Source organism: Salvelinus sp. IW2-2015, linkage group LG12 (assembly GCF_002910315.2).
Source record: "Salvelinus sp. IW2-2015 linkage group LG12, ASM291031v2, whole genome shotgun sequence".
NCBI lineage: Eukaryota > Metazoa > Chordata > Actinopteri > Salmoniformes > Salmonidae > Salvelinus > Salvelinus sp. IW2-2015.
In genome coordinates, this window is record NC_036852.1 from 9,700,952 (window position 1) to 9,719,028 (window position 18,077).

The 18,077-nt window shown below is 43.4% G+C and overlaps 1 protein-coding gene across 1 annotated transcript in view; it reads right to left on the reverse strand.

The window, feature by feature from the left end:
• The window catches only part of LOC111971112 (ras-associated and pleckstrin homology domains-containing protein 1-like), a 76,847-nt gene that overhangs the window by 42,823 nt on the left and 15,947 nt on the right, over window positions 1–18,077 (reverse strand). The window contains exon 2 of the mRNA XM_070445883.1: window positions 13,423–13,505. The gene's annotated coding sequence lies outside the window, so the exon portion shown is untranslated. The remainder of the gene's footprint in view (window positions 1–13,422; window positions 13,506–18,077) is intronic.

Consider the following 18,077-nt stretch of genomic DNA (forward strand, 5'->3'; position numbering starts at 1 on the left):
GGGGAGAGAGGAAAGAGACAGCGGGAGAGAGGAAAGAGACAGCGGGAGAGAGGAAAGAGACAGCGGGAGAGAGGAAAAAGAAAGGGGGACTGTTCTGGAAACGCACTACTCTAAATTAAAGAAGGTAATGGCTGGCTTCCAATGCTTAACCATGAGACTGGGAATAGAGAACAGAACAAACTGTCAATGTACTCTTGAGTGCTCAAGCTGGGCAAGAGCGAAGAGTGATTCAAATAGAGAAGGGAGAGGATGTGATGTTCGCCTATGGAGGGTCAAAAGTCAGCGTCATCGAAGGTCATACATGGGATGCTCACTGACAGTCAAGTCAGGAGGTGTATAACCCTAACCTGTAGCCAATGCATCTGTATATAACCACACACACACAAGCCGTATAAATGTGAATTTGAAACACTACATATTTCTCAATGACAGAGATAAATACAGGCCAAAGTTATATGGCATGTAGCCTAGTAGGACAAGTAGAACAGTGTTTAACCRGGCTGTTTGGTTGACTTCCGTGTAATCTGAATAGAAAATCAGCTAGCCACTCATGCTTCACATGCAAACCAATTGACCCTATATAAGTATACTTGAAAGGGGGAGGCAAGGAGAGAGATAAGTGGCAGGTAGCCGAGCGGTTAAGAGCTTTGGGCCAGTAACCCAAAAGTCGCTGGTTTGAATGTCTGAGCCGGCAAGGTGGTAAAATCTGTCGTTCTGCCCTTGAGAAAAGCAGTTAACCCCCAACAACAACTGCTCCCCGGGTGATTAAGGCAGCCACTTGCAACACTGATACAGAGGGCTCAATGCATTAGACATTTCGGTTGAATGCGTTCAGTTGTGCAACTGACGAGGTATCCCCCTTTCCAAAAGAATGGTGAAAGACAGGGTGCACGGAGAGATGAGGATTGATAGAGCAGAACGTAGAGAGAGAGAATGAGGGAGAAAGAATGGAAGGAGAGTTAGGCAGAGAGAGCAGGGAAGGAGTGAGCATGGGGGAGAGAAATAGGGAGGGAGCAAGAGAGAGAATGAGGAAGAGAGTGGGAGGGAGGGAAGGAGGGAATGAGAGAGAGAAAGCATTATGACAATTCCACAGAATGATAATGACAGAATGATAATGAAACTCATATTTTTCCACTTTAAAAATGTATGCACTGAACGTGAATTTAAATGAAGAGGGSAGAGTTCCAATTTCCACAGAGAATTTCACAARAACACATTTACTTGAAGAACAGTACAGACGCAAAGTTCGGTAACAGAATGACGTTTTGTGCAGTTTGCGTCATCATAGTGTTCCTGTGGAATTGCCCATTACATCATAGATGAGATTACGTGGTASTCTGCAGTCTCCTCGTTAATTCACTTTGCATCCGAGTAGGAACAGAACATTGTTTATTTGGTTTGTTCTCAGCCTTGTCCTGGGTCCTGTTCATTAGAGCTTACCGGAGCAGAACGATTTGCAACGGAAAATGAGCGCTCGTTTCTTACTGAACAAGTTCAGATATTGCATCCCTTCGTTTTGGAACGTTCTCTGACGTTTCGTGCCCACTGGACAAGACCATGGTAAGYGTGAACGCAAGTGTGCGCGCGCACACATACACAGCTCACCTTTCTATACTAGCTTCACCAACACAGAGAATTGATAACCCTTTTATGATTCAAAAAGAGGAAGCAGTAGAGTCGGTGACTATGACGTAAGCTGTATGAAAACACTATTGTGCCATCATGAGTAATGGCGGAATAGATGTTTCCATAAACCAAACTTCTAAAATGGGTGTGGATGTAGTCTAATTTTGGCGTTGTACCCCACCCACCCACACAATGCTCTCACACACACACAACCCCCTTGTGTGTTTTTGTCTGACGCAAGGAGGACCGAGGGGCTAATAAAACAGCAGTGACACATTGTCTCAACAGCTTCCTCCGTAGAAAAACAKGACAGCCAGACACACGACAACCCATAATATTGTTTCTCAGTCTGCAACTCATTTTCTCTGTCTCTCAAACTTAAAACTCCACCCTGACCCCAATGTAGACGAGAGCCTTTTCAAGTCCAAAAATACATCAACATCACATCGTATCAYGATGAATTCTCAAAAAGGAGAAAAATACTCTCATAACAGGGGAAGTTAATAACAATAAATGCCAATTAGAAGACACTTTTATCCAAAAAGACTTAGTCATGAGTCATGAGTGTATGCATTCCCCCGGAATCAAACCCACAATCCTGGCGTTGAAAGTGCCATGCTCCACCAACTAAGCCACACAGGATGAGTAACCGTCTCGAATTAAGTTGTCTTGCATTAAGGTAAAATGCTGAATTTCCCCTTTAAGCCCACTACGCCATTCTGTAGCGGTAGATAAAAAAGGACGTTTCTGTGCGTTTGGTAGGGCTCAACTGTTGTCTGAGGGGGTGGAGGGGGTGAACACCAAGAACAAATAAAACATTTAGGGAGGCCTGCTGGGTTAAGAATAGCACTCCAGTGTGTGTGAGTGTGTGGTAATGGCACATTACAGAGTGGGTCCCATATTCCCAGCACCGCTAATTGTCCCCTGGGAAGTGTGTATCTCAAMCTAAGGCTGCTATAGATGACAGTGGTTTGTTTTTCCTTACCATGAATACATTAATCTAATCTAGAACATTTAACACTGACTAAATGTAGAAAGTCTGCTTCAACAGCTATCGTCACTAGAGGTCGACCGATTCCTCGGGAATGGCCGATAACTTGAAATCGGCCCTAATTTTTCATAACAATCGGAAATTGGTATTTTTGGACACCGATTTGGCCAAATTTAATACCTTTATTTAACTAGGCAAGTCAGTTAAGAACACATTCTTATTTTCAATGACGGCCTAGGAACGGTGGGTTAACTGCCTYGTTCAGGGGCAGAACGACAGATTTTTACCTTGTCAGCCCGGGGATTCAATCTKGCAACCTTACGGTTAACTAGTCCAACGCTCTAACCACCTGCCTCTCATTGCACTCCACGAGGAGCCTGCCTGTTACGCGAATGCAGTAAGAATCCAAGGTAAGTTGCTAGCTAGCATTAAACTTATCTTATAAAAAACAATCAATCATAATCACTAGTTACCTACACATGGTTGATGATATTACTAGTTTATCTAGCGTGTCCTGCGTTGCATATAATCCATGCGGTGCGCATTTGCGAAAAAGGATTGKCGTTGCTCCAACGTGTACCTAACCATAAACATCAATTGCTTTCTTAAAATCAATACACAAGTATATATTTTTAAACCTGCATATTTAGTTAATATTGCCTGCTAACATGAATTTCTTTGTGTCACTTCTCTTGCAACAGAGTCAGGGTATATGCAGCAGTTTGGGCCACCTAGCTCGTTGCGAACTGTGTGAAGACTATTTCTTCCTAACAAAGACAGCCAACTTCGCCAAACGGGGGATGATTTACCAAATGCGCATTTGCGAAAAAAGCACAATCGTTGCATGACTGTACCTAACCATAAACATCAATGCCTTTCTTAAAATCAATACACAGAAGTTATATTTTTTAAACCTGCATATTTAGCTAAAATAAATCCAGGTTAGCAGGCTATATTAACCAGGTGAAATTGTGTCACTTCTCTTGCGTTCATTGCACGCAGAGTCAGGGTATATGCAACAGTTTGGGTCGCCTGGCTCATTGCGAACTAATTTGCYAGAATTAAACATAATTATGACATAACATTGAAGGTTGTGCAATGTAACAGGAATATTTAGACTTATGGATGCCACCCGTTAGATAAAATACGGAACGGTTCCGTATTTCACTGAAAGAATAAACGTTTTGTTTTCGAGATGATAGTTTCCGGATTCGACCATATTAATGACCTAAGGCTTGTATTTCTGTGTGTCATTATGTTATAATTAACTCTATGATTTGATAGAACAGTCTGACTGAGCGATGGTAGGCACCAGCAGGCTTGTAAGCATTCATTCAAACAGCACCTTCGTGCGTTTTGCCAGCAGCTCTTCGCAATGCTTCAAGCATTGCACTGTTTATGACTTCAAGCCTATCAACTCCCGAGATTAGGCAGGTGTAACCGATGTGAAATGGCTAGCTAGTTAGCGGGGTGCGCGCTAATAGCGTTTCAAACGTCACTCGCTCTGAGACTTGGAGTAGTTGTTCCCCTTGCTCTGCATGGGTAACGCTGCTTCGAGGGTGGCTGTTGTCGATGTGTTCCTGGTTCGAGCCCAGGTAGGAGCGAGGAGAGGGACGGAAGCTATACTGTTACACTGGCAATACTAAGTGCCTATAAGAACATCCAATAGTCAAAGGTATATGAAATACAAATCTTAGAGAGAAATAGTCCTATAATAACTACAACCTAAAACTTCTTACCTGGGAATATTGAAGACTCACGTTAAAAAGGAACCACCAGCTTTCATATGTCCTCATGTTCTGAGCAAGGAACTTAAACGTTAGCTTTCTTACATGGCACATATTGCACTTTTACTTTCTTCTCCAACACTTTGTTTTTGCATTATTTAAACCAAATTGAACATGTTTCATTATTTATTTGAGACTAAATGGACTTTATTGATAGTTAAAAGTTAAAATAAGTGTTCATTCAATTATTGTTGTAATTGTCATTATTACAAATAAATAAATAAAAATCGGCCGATTTATCGGCATCGGCTTTTTTGATCCTCCATAATCGGTATCGGCGTTGAAAATCATAAAATCGGTCAACCTCTAATCGCGCCCACCCCCCCCCCCCCCATGTCACAATACCCCCCACTGTTCCTGTGGGTGAGTCACCCCTGGCTTTGGGTACTGTTCTGGAAAATGGATAAGGGTGTGGCCGGACTCTCCCAAATAGTAGGACGGGGGTGGAGGGGGGGGTTATATGAGTAGGCCAAACAYAGTTGGTATTACTGCTCTCAAGTGCTTCGACTGCCTGTGCGACAAAGCAGGCAGGTGAGTGTGGATGAATGAATGGTGGCTATTTCAGGGCACATGGCAGCGCTCATTTCAATTCACCCCTCTCTATCCCCTCTAGGCAAACAGGGCTCATCCACCACGCTCAGTCAGTCAATGAAAGGGGCCATTTGCACAGTGARGGTGGGGCAAAGAGATMATTAAAACATAGGCTGAGAACGTCATCAGTTCATAACTGTTAAGACTACTGTATATGGCTATCAGGCTACAACCTCGTACAGTGTGCAAAAAGGACAATATCGTCTCCACACTGGCTATGAAAGAGATCCACTGACAAGGCAACAGTCTAAAGTACATTCGGGTGAGGAGGCCCTGTATTCAAAAAGCGTCCTGGAGTAGGAGTGCTGATCTAAGATCAGTTTTTCCCTTTTAGATGATAACGAATAAGATTACATGGACAGGGAGGACATAATCCTAGATCAGGACTCCTAGTCTGAGACGCTTTATGACTACAGGCCCTGGACCCTTTGTGCTCGGGACACTAAATCGAGAGGTACTTTCTCCAGGCCAAGGTTGTGTTCATTAGGGCATACCGTAGACATGTTCTGATGCTCCCCAACAGTTTAGTGCCTAATGAACATGACCTTGCTTTGATTCAACACCATACAGTATATCAACAACGGGGGAAAACGCACAAATGACATACGGCCTAGATGTAAATCAACAAAATCCGTACAACGTAGCAGAGATCCAATCCAGATACATTTCTTTGTACCATTAAAGAAAGCTGGAACAAAACATTGGGAGTGGGAGAGAGGACAGATGATGGGGGAGGGAATAGACAATTAGAATATGAGTGGGGGGAGGGTCAGACTGACAAAGCGGCATCAGTCAAGCACGACTGACAGCCGGCGAGGAAAAGAGAACAGAGAGTAGATCACACAGAGTGACCCTGGCATACACAGATATATGAGTGAGAGAGAGAGAGAGWGAGAGAGATATGAAGGGAGGAAGAAAACAAGACAAAGACAGGGGGCGATGGGAAAAGAAAGAACGAAAGAGAAAAGGAGAGAGAGAGAGAGGAGCTGACCAGATGATATGTTCCCACACAGAGGCAGCAGCTAGAAGTCAGCTGGTGTTTGCAGCAGTCAGCWGGTGTTTGCAGCAGTCAGCAGGTTTCTCCATAGTAACAGCAACAGCCCCATACCTACCAACAGCCCTACCCCCATAGCTGCCACCTAAGTATGCAAATACGGTGCCTTCAGAATTCACACCGCTGGACCTTTCCCACATTTTGCTGTGTTACAGCCTGAATTAAAAATGTATTCAATTAGATTGTGTCACTAATCTATACAAAATACCCAATAATATTCAACATGTAATTATGTTTTTAGATATGTTTACACATTCATTAAAAAAAATCTATAGAGAGTCAAATTTATTTTTGTATTTTATTTTTATTTCACCTTTATTTAACCAGGTAAGCCAGTTGAGAACAAGTTCTCATTTACAACTGCGACCTGGCCAAGATAAAATAAAGCAGTTCGACACATACAACAACACAGAGTTACACATGGAATAAACAAACATACAGTCAATAATACAGTAGAAAAAGTCTGTATACAGTGTGTGCAAATGAGGTAGAATAAGGGAGGTAAGGCAATAAATAGGCCATGGTGGAAAAGTAATTACAATATAGCAATTAAACACTGGAATGGTAGAATGTGCAGAAGATGAATGTGCAAGTAGAGATACTGGGGTGTAAAGGAGCAAGATAAATAAATAAATAAATACAGTATGGGGATGAGGTAGTTGGATGGGCAATTCACAGGTGCAGTGATCTGTGAGCTGCTCTGACAGCTGGTGCTTAAAGCTAGTGAGGGAGATATAAGTCTCCAGCTTCATTGATTTTTCCAGTTCGTTCCAGTCATTGGCAGAGAACTGGAAGGRAAAGCGGCCAAAGGAAAAATTGGCTTTGGGGGTGACCAGTGAGATATACCTGCTGGAGCGCGTGCTACGGGTGGGTGCTGCAATGGTACTCAATCAATAAGTACTCAATCATTTTGTTATGGCAAGCCTAAAAAAGTTCAGGGGTAAACATTTGCTTAACAAGTYACATAATAAGTTGCATGGACTCAYTCTGTGTGCAATAGTGTTTAAAGTGATTTTTAAATRACTACTCCATCTCTGTACCCCACACATACAATTATCGGTAAGGTCCCTAAGTGGAGCAGTGAATTTCAAGCACAGATTCAASCACAAAGACAGGAGGAGAGGATTTCATATGGATCGCAAAAAATGGCACCTATTGGTAGATGGGTATTATTAATTAATAGCCATTATTAATTTTACAATTTGGATGGTATATCAATACACCCAGTCACYACAAAGSWASRRSSSYYSTWSCTAACTCAGTTGCTTGAGATGAAGGAAACCGCTCAGGGATTTCACCACGAGGCCAATGATGATTTTAAAGAGTTTAAAGGCCTGTGATAACTGAGGATGGATCAACAACATTGTAGTTACTCTACAATACGAACCTAATTGACAGAGTGTGACGTAGAAGTCGGTCACTGGCCGCGGGCAGCATTTGGTACTTTAACGCACGCACACATTCATCACCCCCCCCCGCTCCGTTATCAGATAAGTTAATAATGTGGGTTGACACACAAGTTAGTTAACTTCTCTATCCTAGTACATACATTTCACACTTACGTCAATAACCAGTTATGGGATAAAGAAATACACAGACAAGTGTTTATATTTAATATAAGTTATATTTATCGATGTTATGGATGAGCGCGTTGTTTGTTCTGTTCCTCTCTCTCTCCATCTCTGTAGCTTCCGGGTATGCTGGATAAGGACCCGAGCTAAAGGAATTGGGCTGACTTTGTAGTGCCTGTCCCGAATGGCTCATTAATGTAAATGGGCATATTGAAAGACTCCATGTCAGTAGTGATGTAATTTTGTAAATGTTATATTGGGATATTGTTTCATAAAAAACATGTTTCAATGTGTATATACTTTAGTATGTTTAGTTAAASGGAAAATGTAGGTTTGAATAGGCAATTGCTTAATTAATTCGTGTTAATTGTTCTGAGGGGAGGGGCTAGCCCTACAAAAGGAGCCTCTCTTTCAGTTCATGGAGACGCATTTTGGATTGAGCTGTGGATGGGGCAGCATTGTTTTTAAGCTGTCCCATAAGGTAGACGTTTGATGGCAGTACTGTTGTTTTTGTTCCGGAATCACTATGTAAATAAACACCCTTGCACAGAAAAACGTTTTATTTTTATTTTGATAGAGGTTGAGTTTTCCAGTTTAGCCTTCTGGCATACTCTACGTGACATARGGTGGCAGTGGTGGGATGGCGCACCGCAAATCAGTGAATTCCAACAAGAGAGGTAAAGGAATGCGCACAGGATTGCGTTCTCAGCAGCAGCATCAACTGTCAGAAAAGGTACCTGAAGTTGAAACGGGGTGGAATGAGAAACCAGGAGCCCGACCAAGAGGCCAAACACAACCAGAACCGTTTGAGCTACCGGTTGAACCAGCAGATACAGCCATAAAAGACCAGCTGACTGAAGGAGCAGTTGGGGGACCAGAACCACACCCAACCATGGTAGCCCTTTTCCAGCAACTTTTCACCTGCCTTGAGAGGAGGGACGAAGACCTCAAGCAGGAGTTGCGGGGCCTACGCCAATCTATCCKCACAGCTCCTCACCAGGCGGAACTCGYCAGTGAGAGCCCAAGATTGGGTCTGCCAACACCAGGACGACAAAGGCTCGACGCAGCAGGGACTTCAACTCCACAGCAGGCTCCCCAAGCAGTAATGAGGCCAGCCCCAGGASACCAGTCCAGCAGTTTTAACGTCCATCTTCCAGCATTCCTGARGAAGGAGCCAAAGATGCCCTCATACCAGCAGGGGGAGGACATTAAAAACTACCTGCTGAGGAAAGAAAGAAGCCTGTACGGAATGCATCCCTGTTTGCGTCATTGCACTAAAGTAATAATGCAAATATGTGGCGAAGAAATGAATAAAGGCGTTATGTTTGAGGCAAATCTCTTCATATTATCAAGATTGGTGCTGGCTGCATCATGTTTTAGGTATGCTAGGGAGTTTTTGGGGATAAAATAAATGAAATAGAGCTAAACACAGGCAAAATCCTAGAGGAAAACCAGGTTCAGTCTGCTTTCCAACAGACACTGGKAGACAAATTCACAATTTCAGTAGGACAATAACCTAAAACACAATGCCAAATATACACTGGAGTTGCTTACCAAGATGACATTGAATGTTTTGACTTAAATCTACTTGAAAATATGTCAAGACTTGAAAATGGCTGTCTAGAAATCAACCAACTTGACAACTTTAAGAATAATGGTCAAATATTGTACAACCCAGGTATTCAAGCTCTTAGCAGCTTACCCAGAAAGACTCACAGCTGTAAATCACTGTCAAAGGTGATTCTAACATGTGTTGAATACCTATCAAGATAGTGTTTAATTTTCCATTAATTAAAAATATAATGTGTAGATCGTTGACAAAAAAAAGGAATTAAATCCAACTTTGTAACAACTAAATGTGGAGAAGGGGTGTRAATACTTTCTGAAGGCACTGTATTTGATCATCAAATACAAGAGAAGGTGGAAAGTTCCTCGGCGGTACACATCRCGGACAAACTGAAAYGGTCCACCCACACAGACAGCGTGGTGAAGAAGGTGCAACAGCGCCTCTTCAACCTCAGGAGGCTGAAGMAATTTGGCTTGTCATCAAAARCACTCAAACTTTTACAGATGCACAATCGAGAGCATCCTGTCGGGCTGCATCACCGCCTGGTACGGCAACTGCTCCAAAGGGTCTCCAAAGGGTAGTGAGGTCTGCACAACGCATCACCGGGGGCAAACTACCTGCCCTCCAGGACACCTACAMCAGCCGATGTCACAGGAAGGCCATAAAGATCATTAAGGACAACAACCACCTGAGCCACTGCCTGTTTACCCCGCTATCATCCAGAAGGCGAGGTCAGTACAGGTGCATCAAAGCTGGGACACGAAGCTGTTTTTCAGTCTCAAGGCCATCAGACTGTTAAACAGCCATCACTAACACTGAGTGGCTTCTGCCAACATACAGACTCAATCTCTAGCCTCTTTAACAATTAAAAATTGGATGTAATAAATGTATCACTAGCCACTTTAAACAATGCCACTTTATATAATGTTTACATACCCTACATTACTCATCTCATATGTATATACTGTACTCTATACCATCTACTGCATCCTATATATTTATATGTACATATGTACATTAATTCCTTTACACTTGTGTGTGTATAAGGTAGTTGTGAAATTGTTAAATATTACTGCATGGTCGGAACTAGAAGCACAAGCATTTTGCTACACTCGCATTAACATCTGMTAACCATGTGTATGTGCCCAATAAAATTTGATTCGATCCATCTTGTGATCTTGCTCGATTTGATTGTTGACAGTAAACGCTGTGCCACTGAGCCATTACATAGGTCTGCTTAATGGCATATATTATATAATTCATTTCCGTTGTGCACGGTCCTTGGAAATGCTAATTACTACGGAAATGTATGATGCAGGAATAAATWGGCATTTATGTATGATGATAACCACTAGCTCTGCAACCATAAACGTTCTGATATCAGAAGGTTTATCACTAATATCCTTGGGTAATGAGTAACATATCGTTTCCAGGCTCACAACAACAATCAGTTTGTTCATCGCGGGCAAATATCATTGCTGGGTTTGATTTTCATATTGGGCAATCATCGTCAAGCCAATTAGACAGAGAAAGAGACTATTCACGAGGGTAAAAAAAAACAGTCACACACACAATGGAAGTGCAGTCACCCAGCACAGAAATAACCCCTTCATGTGTTAAAAGTCCTCAATCTCCTTGCAGAGTAACACTAGCTTGGCAGCTAGCATATCAGCTCAATAACAACGCTGCTGTGTGTTTATATTCGTACTAGTCGGTCTCTCTTTTACTAGCTATCCTAGTATTTYAGGATCAGTGTCTAACCGTGGTGTCCGTAGTGGACATCTTGTGCGTAACACACACACCCCTATTAGGGAACATAGAGCACAGTGGGTATACTGCTGTCCAATCCACACCTGACCCGTGCACACAGGCTCAGCGTCTCTCTAAAGGCCGACAGACAGCACAGACTGGCACCACAGCACAGACCCCAGAACAGCTGGGAATGTCATCATTCATCCCAGCTGCTCCAGCCGGCCTCTGACCTCTTGACCTCTGACAGCTGGCTGGGAATTGGTTACTGGTAACTGGCACATTGCAAACACGTACACGGGCACGTACACATGCGCACATGCCAAACGCACAGTCTTGTTTTGTTAGGCCTCCTGACTCTAGCAACTGTCGGTAGTCTGTCTGTCCGTCAGCAGTGCCACCTCACGTCCGCCGTGTCACCTCCGGCCTTCCGACAATTCTCTGGCATTCCTGTAATATTCAGGAATGCCAGCCTGTCCCTGAAGGGAGCGCAACAGCCCCCCCACCCACAACATTCACATGGAATTTGGGACGTACCCATATATACACGCAAACAACTACACTGTTCCCGCTAGATCATTTTCAGCTCCCGAGGGGTTACTCTCCATCTTCAAGAGTCAGATTCCCTCACCACCAACGGGGATGGTTAGCTTTTAAAGGACAGATGCAGACACACACACACAGTCAAAGTCACACACACAGTACACGCACACACACACCCTTTGATAGCGCACAATACGTGTTTTTTTTTTATAATCTCCGTGGAGACCATAGCAACAATAGCATCCTGCCAGTCAGTAGTATATGGTCTATAGTGACACACTTCACCCCAAACCTCCCTGAGTTAAGAGGTTTTTTTAACGTAGGTACAGATCTAGGATCACCTTCCCCTCCCCAATCCTAACCTTATCCATTAGTGGGGGAAATGCTAAATTGACCCAAGATCAGCATCTAGATGCAACATCACCCTACATCCTATATACCCTTAGAGGAAGTTGGAGTATGGGTTGGTTGGTGTAAATTACAGGCCACCGTCCCACTTATAAACACCAAAACACACTCCAACTAATTAGCTGGCCTAGACAAAACACATAACGATCACGAGTGCTTCTTCCCAAACAAAATAGCTGCTGTGTAGATTCAGTGTGTGCAGTCACATGCACTGGAGCACACCCCACACACACACTGAGTGTCAGGGCAGAGTGGGGCTGGTAGCGTAGGTTTGGTTAACTATAAAAAGGTCCACTTCAGATGGCTGCTTGCGTGTGTGTGTGTGTGTGTGAGAAACGCTCTGCAAGTCTACCCTCATTCCCACAGTGAAAGCGTCTCATCCTCAAGGAATGAGTATAGGTCTCGAAATACACTGACATGGCACATGACTAGCCTGCCCCCTCACCCCGATTTGTCACAGTTTCCTACCTACTATTTTCCCCCATCCGACTGCTGTGTTTGTCTCTCTATTTAGTTAGGAATGTAGATGTAGGCTATAGGTTGTAGAAGGAAGATAGTGAGAAAGTGTTTTGGGGTAGGATTCCATGTTGCTCCTGGACAAAATGTGCTTGGTAGACCGCAGCACTGCCGCTGAGCCACACTGCTTTCCTACCTCCTCTGATATCTCTCGGCTCTTGGGGACCCAGAGGGGCGCACGGTTTTGTTCCGGTCCGCCACTAAGACACCTGATTCGACTTATCAAAGGCTCAATGATTAGTTGGGTTGGTTGTGTTCGTGCGGGGGCGAGAACAAAAAACGTGCACCCCTCTGGGTCCCCCTCGGTGACCAGGATTGGGAGACACACACACACACMCCGCTATGAGGGAAGACAGTGTGACAGCCAGGTGACACGAGAGAGCAAGTTCTCCACAGTGGTGGTGACAAGGACAAGACAGCGCAGGACACAAACTCTGAGCATGGGTGACAAATCACTTCCAACACTACTTCTCCACTTCCCGGAACAGGCCCGTGCGGGGGAGAAAACTYGTTCCCTACACCCCTCAGGCAGCCACACAGAGACTACGTCCCAAATAGCACCCTATTSCCTACACAGTAGCACYACTTTTGACCGGGGCTATTGGGATTGGGGTGACATAAGGGACAAGCAGCCCCCCCAACTCCCTCCCGTCTGTCCTCGGTCTTTCCTGCGTCTCCTCTTCAACTTACAGAAGAAGAAGAAAAAAAACAGTCACGGAGCAAGAGCATTGAAATAGAACAGCAGAACATTGACTTGAATGGGAACGGCYATTCTAGTAATTATATTTCTATGAGCAAGAGCCTCTCTTTCACTGTGGAGATTCTGTCAGAAGAGCCATGGTACATGCATGAAAGAGTGTCCATGACTGGTTTCAATGGCTCACTGAGATAGAGCATGGTGCTGGCAACACCAGGGTAGTGGGTTCCATCTTCTAAAAATGYCCATATTATTATACAACTACAGGGGTCAGGAAGACTCTACCGAAAGAATTGGAATGGGAGCCAAAAGTGTCTCTTACCTCTGGTGTGTCTCTCCCTTTGTCCCACTCAGGTCAGAGGTCAAATGAAGCCAACGCAACAGTCAGGACCAAGCTTTTATGTCCTGGAGAGGAGAGAATAGGAGAAGAAAAAAGTATCAGATTTGATTCACCATCTATTTTTGTTTTAAAGTGGAGACAAAAAAAGACGGCTGAAATTCAGCTCAGCAAGGGGCCATTACCGAGTGACAAACGGGACCTATGGATTGATGACGCTTGTTCTCATCGTGCTGTAGGGAAATCACATGGACTGCGTCGCTGTACACAGACAGAGAGAGATCAATCTCACCGTCACAGGGAGTAGCTTCAGATCCTGGGTGCGGAGAACTCTTAGACACACTGGGCCGAGCAAATTGAATCAAGCTAAGAAGCAAAACACAAGTACTGTGGCCGGGTAGCTTGTGACAAACATACACACATGAAATGAGGAGCAACGCACTTCCACAGGTAGATATTCACAGAGTCACAGACATTAGCTAATCAAAATCCCGACTCGCGTTACGATTCACCAGGCTAGTCACGTATGCCGATTCAGACAAATCACAAGCAAGTATGTYTCATGTCCAGAAGGAATGCCGACTCTTACATTAAACATGATTCACACGATTCAAATTAATCATGTAGATGGAAGATTAGGCTCATGTAAAAAAAATAAAAAAAAATTAAAAGCTCACTCGTGGCCCGGCTGGTCAACCTCTGGCACACGTCTACAGCGTTGGGATATGTTTGAATTTGGCCTACTGCCCTTTGACACAATCTTTCCCCACGGTCTTCCTCTATCTGCTCAGTAAAGTGCCCCAAAAAATATCGACCGTACCAGTGAAACGTTGGGACACACCTACTCATTCAACGTTTATTTTTACTATTTTTTACATTCCAGTATAATAGTGAAGACATCAAAACTATGAATAACACATATGGAATCATGTAGTAACGAAAGAAGTGTTAAACAAATCAAAATATATTTGTAGCCACTCTTTGCMTTCATGACAATTTTGCACACACTTGGCATTCTCTCAACCAGCTTAATGAGGTGGTCACCTGGAATGCATTTCAATTAACAGGTGTGCCTTGTTAAGTCAATTTGTGTAATTTCTTTCCTTCATAATGCGTTTGAGCCAATCAGTTGTGTTGTGACAAGGTAGGGGTGGTATACAGAAGATAGCCCTATTTGGTAGAAGACCAAGTCCATATTATGGCAAATAACCAAAACAGAAATGACAGTCCATTACTTTAAGACATGAAGATCAGTCGATGTGGAAAATGTCAAGAACTTTGAAAGTTTTCTTCAAGTGCAGTCGCAATACCCATCAAGCGCTGATGAAAGTGGCTCTCATGAGGACTGCCACAGGAAAGGAAGACCCAGAGTTACCTCTGCTGCAGAAGATAAATTCATTAGAGTAACTGCACCTCAGATTGCAGCCTAAATAAATGCTGATGAGTCCAAATTTTAGATTTTTGGTTCCAACCGCCATGTCTTTGTGAGACGCAGAGTAGGTGAACGGATGATCTCTGCATGTGTGGTTCCCACCGTGAAGCATGGAGGTGGAGGAGTGATGGTGCTTTGCTGGTGACACTGTCTGATATATTTAGAATTCAAGGCACACTTAACCAGCATGGCTACCACAGCATTCTGCAGAGAWACGCCATCCCATCTGGTTCACGCTTATTGGGACTACCATTTGTATTTCAACAGGACAATGACCCAACACAGGAGTGATGGAGTGCTGCATCAGATGACCTGGCTTCCACAATCACCTGACCTCAACCCAATTGAAATGGTTTGGGATGAGTTGGACCACAGAGTGAAGGAAAAGCAGCCAACAAGTGCTCAGCCTATGTGGGAACTCCTTCAAGACTATTGGAAAAGCATTCCAGGTGAAGCTGGTTGAGAGAATGCCAAGATTGTGCAAAGCTGTCAAGGCAAAGGGTGGCTACTTTGAAGAATCTCAAATAGATTTTGATTTGTTTAACACTTTTTTGGTTACTACATGATTCCATATGTGTTATTTCATTCACTGGTACTATACATCTCTATATCTCTGGTGTGAAGAATGCTGACTCATTGTGTGGTGAACATGGCTACACAGTTGGTGTTTGTTTGCCTCGGAGTACACACACTCCAGCCTTCGTTATCCCAGTCGGCCTCAGCTGTCCCTTTGTAGAACTGTGCAGACGGACTGTCCACACAAAGTATGTGGCTGCACTCAAAACACAGGGGGGGGTTCTTTCATGGTGTGTGTGTGTGTGTGTGTGTGTGTGTGTGTGTGTGTGTGTATCAGATACACACACACACACACAGTGTTAGCATCTGTTTCTAATATTACCACGCAGTTTGACTTACAGTGAGTGATCAAGCCTTCCCTGTGTGATATCTGCCCAGCAATTATGCCTGTCAGTCAACACTGACGTTGTAATGGAGGTGACATGTGGGTTTGAACAGCTGTATGCGGTGCAGTAGCAGCAATGATGCCCAAAGTGGATGCCACTTCTCTCTCAACACACAGGAAGTAAACAAGTGTGACATCATTATCCCAGGTGCGAGAGAGGGAGGATGTGTGCATAGGGGGTGGACATTTCACCCAGGATCCAAAACAGCAGGATCTTTACTGTCAATCTCTTACACTGGGTGGATTCTAAGTGCAGGAGTTGCGTTTCAAGGGCCAAAGCCAAGGTTGGAGAATCAAGTCCTCTAATTTGGGAGAGGGTTTACAAAATCCTGAAAAACACAAACTACAAGTATTTATCCCCTACAGCCACTAAGGCTGCACCTTTTGTCTCTGTTGATTTCTATTGAGACAAGTGTTGATGTTGGTGTAGGCTTCTGCGATCGGCCGAAAAAACTAAATGTAGAGTAAACACTGCTTCCTGTACTGTATATTCAAATCTCCCTAGGATACAGGTGTCCTTCTCCCACACATACTTCCTGCTCTGGCCTAATCCCATATTTCCTGTCTGAGCAGGAAGCAGGAAGTGGGAAAGAGGGCACTTTGCAGAGGTGATGTCAGAGGATAATAAAAATGAGTATTGTTACAGAGAGGAAACAAACAGACTGTGTACAGTAATGGACATTATCCTTCTTTTTACACTGCTGCTACTCTCTGTTTATCATATATGCATAGTCATTTAACTATACATTCATGTAAAAACTACCTCAAATTGGGCCAACTAACCAGTGCTAACTGGGCTATCTGCATTGTGTCCCGCCACCCACCACCCCCTCTTTTACGCTACTCTCTGTTCATCATATATGCATAGTCACTTTAACCATATCTACATGTACATACTACCTCAATCAGCCTGACTAACCGGTGTCTGTATGTAGCCTCTCTTCTTTTATAGCCTCGCTACTGTATATAGCCTCGCTACTGTATATAGCCTGTCTTTTTATTGTTGTTTTATTTCTTTACTTGCCTATTGTTCATCTAACACCTTTTTTGAACTATTGGAACTATTGGTAAGTAAGCATTTCACTGTAAGGTCTACCTACACCTGTTGTATTCAGCGCACGTGACAAATAAACTTTGATTTGAGGCAAAAACATTTGGGAGTATATGTGCATGTGCACATGAGTGCGATCCAAACCGGTGACCTCCGCCACACAGATCACATTGCATTCACAGTAGTTAGGGCATCCGTCACACTGCCTCATGCGTACTCTAACTAATGCTCCGTTTACGTCGTGATGTATTTCATTACAGAGTCTTGCCCCGCTTGTGAACGGACAACTGTACTGTTTAACGCAAGATGGAGGAGAGCCTGATCTCGATAGAGATCACATTTATTTTGGAAGATTGCAAAATATGACCTTTTCAATCAGGACAGGATAAATACGCGGAACAATAATAAAACGCAACAATTGCAAAGTTTTTACTGAGTTACAGTTAAGGCTGTGGCAGTCATGACATTTCGTCAGCCGGTGATTGTCAAGCAAATAACTGTCAGTCTTATGGTAATTGACCATAATTAACAAACACATTTAGCATCTTCTGGCTTCCACACATAGCCCACTGATGCAGACCTTTGGAACATCTACATTTTAAGTCTAATTAATCCATGTAATATAGGCTAAACCATCACAGTAAATCCATTATTTATTTTAGACAGGTCTAAAGAAACATGATATGACGAAAATGTTTTCTATTTCAGAAGAACAGAATAGCATACTCTGAGTTGTCCTTATGTCAGGTCCTGATCTGGCTATGCCAAATGGCTGTGGGCTACACTAGTTCATTTAGCAGACAAGATTTGCTTAGAATTCCGTGGCATTATTTTATACTATGAAGAATACAATTGAACATAGCTGAATAAAATATAAATATTTTCTCCAAACGATTTRAGGGAGTGCGCACATGCGGCTATTCTGTGTTGAGCAGTTAACAAAGRARCAGGTAYTYCTATATGCTTAATTTAGAGTTATTTATGTAACTTTAGTTGCGATACAAATGTTGGGCTATATKTTTTGCATGAGGCGACTAAGGATGATTTTAAAAAGGTTGCATGAAAGGCATGAGCTCTGCTTAGTTTTTTTTGCGCAGGCTGTACACACTTCTAGTCTCTCATTCACTATTTGACAAGCACTTGATAATGCCTCGAATTTCCCGGCGGCATCCCCTTTGTAGCCGTAATCCACCCTA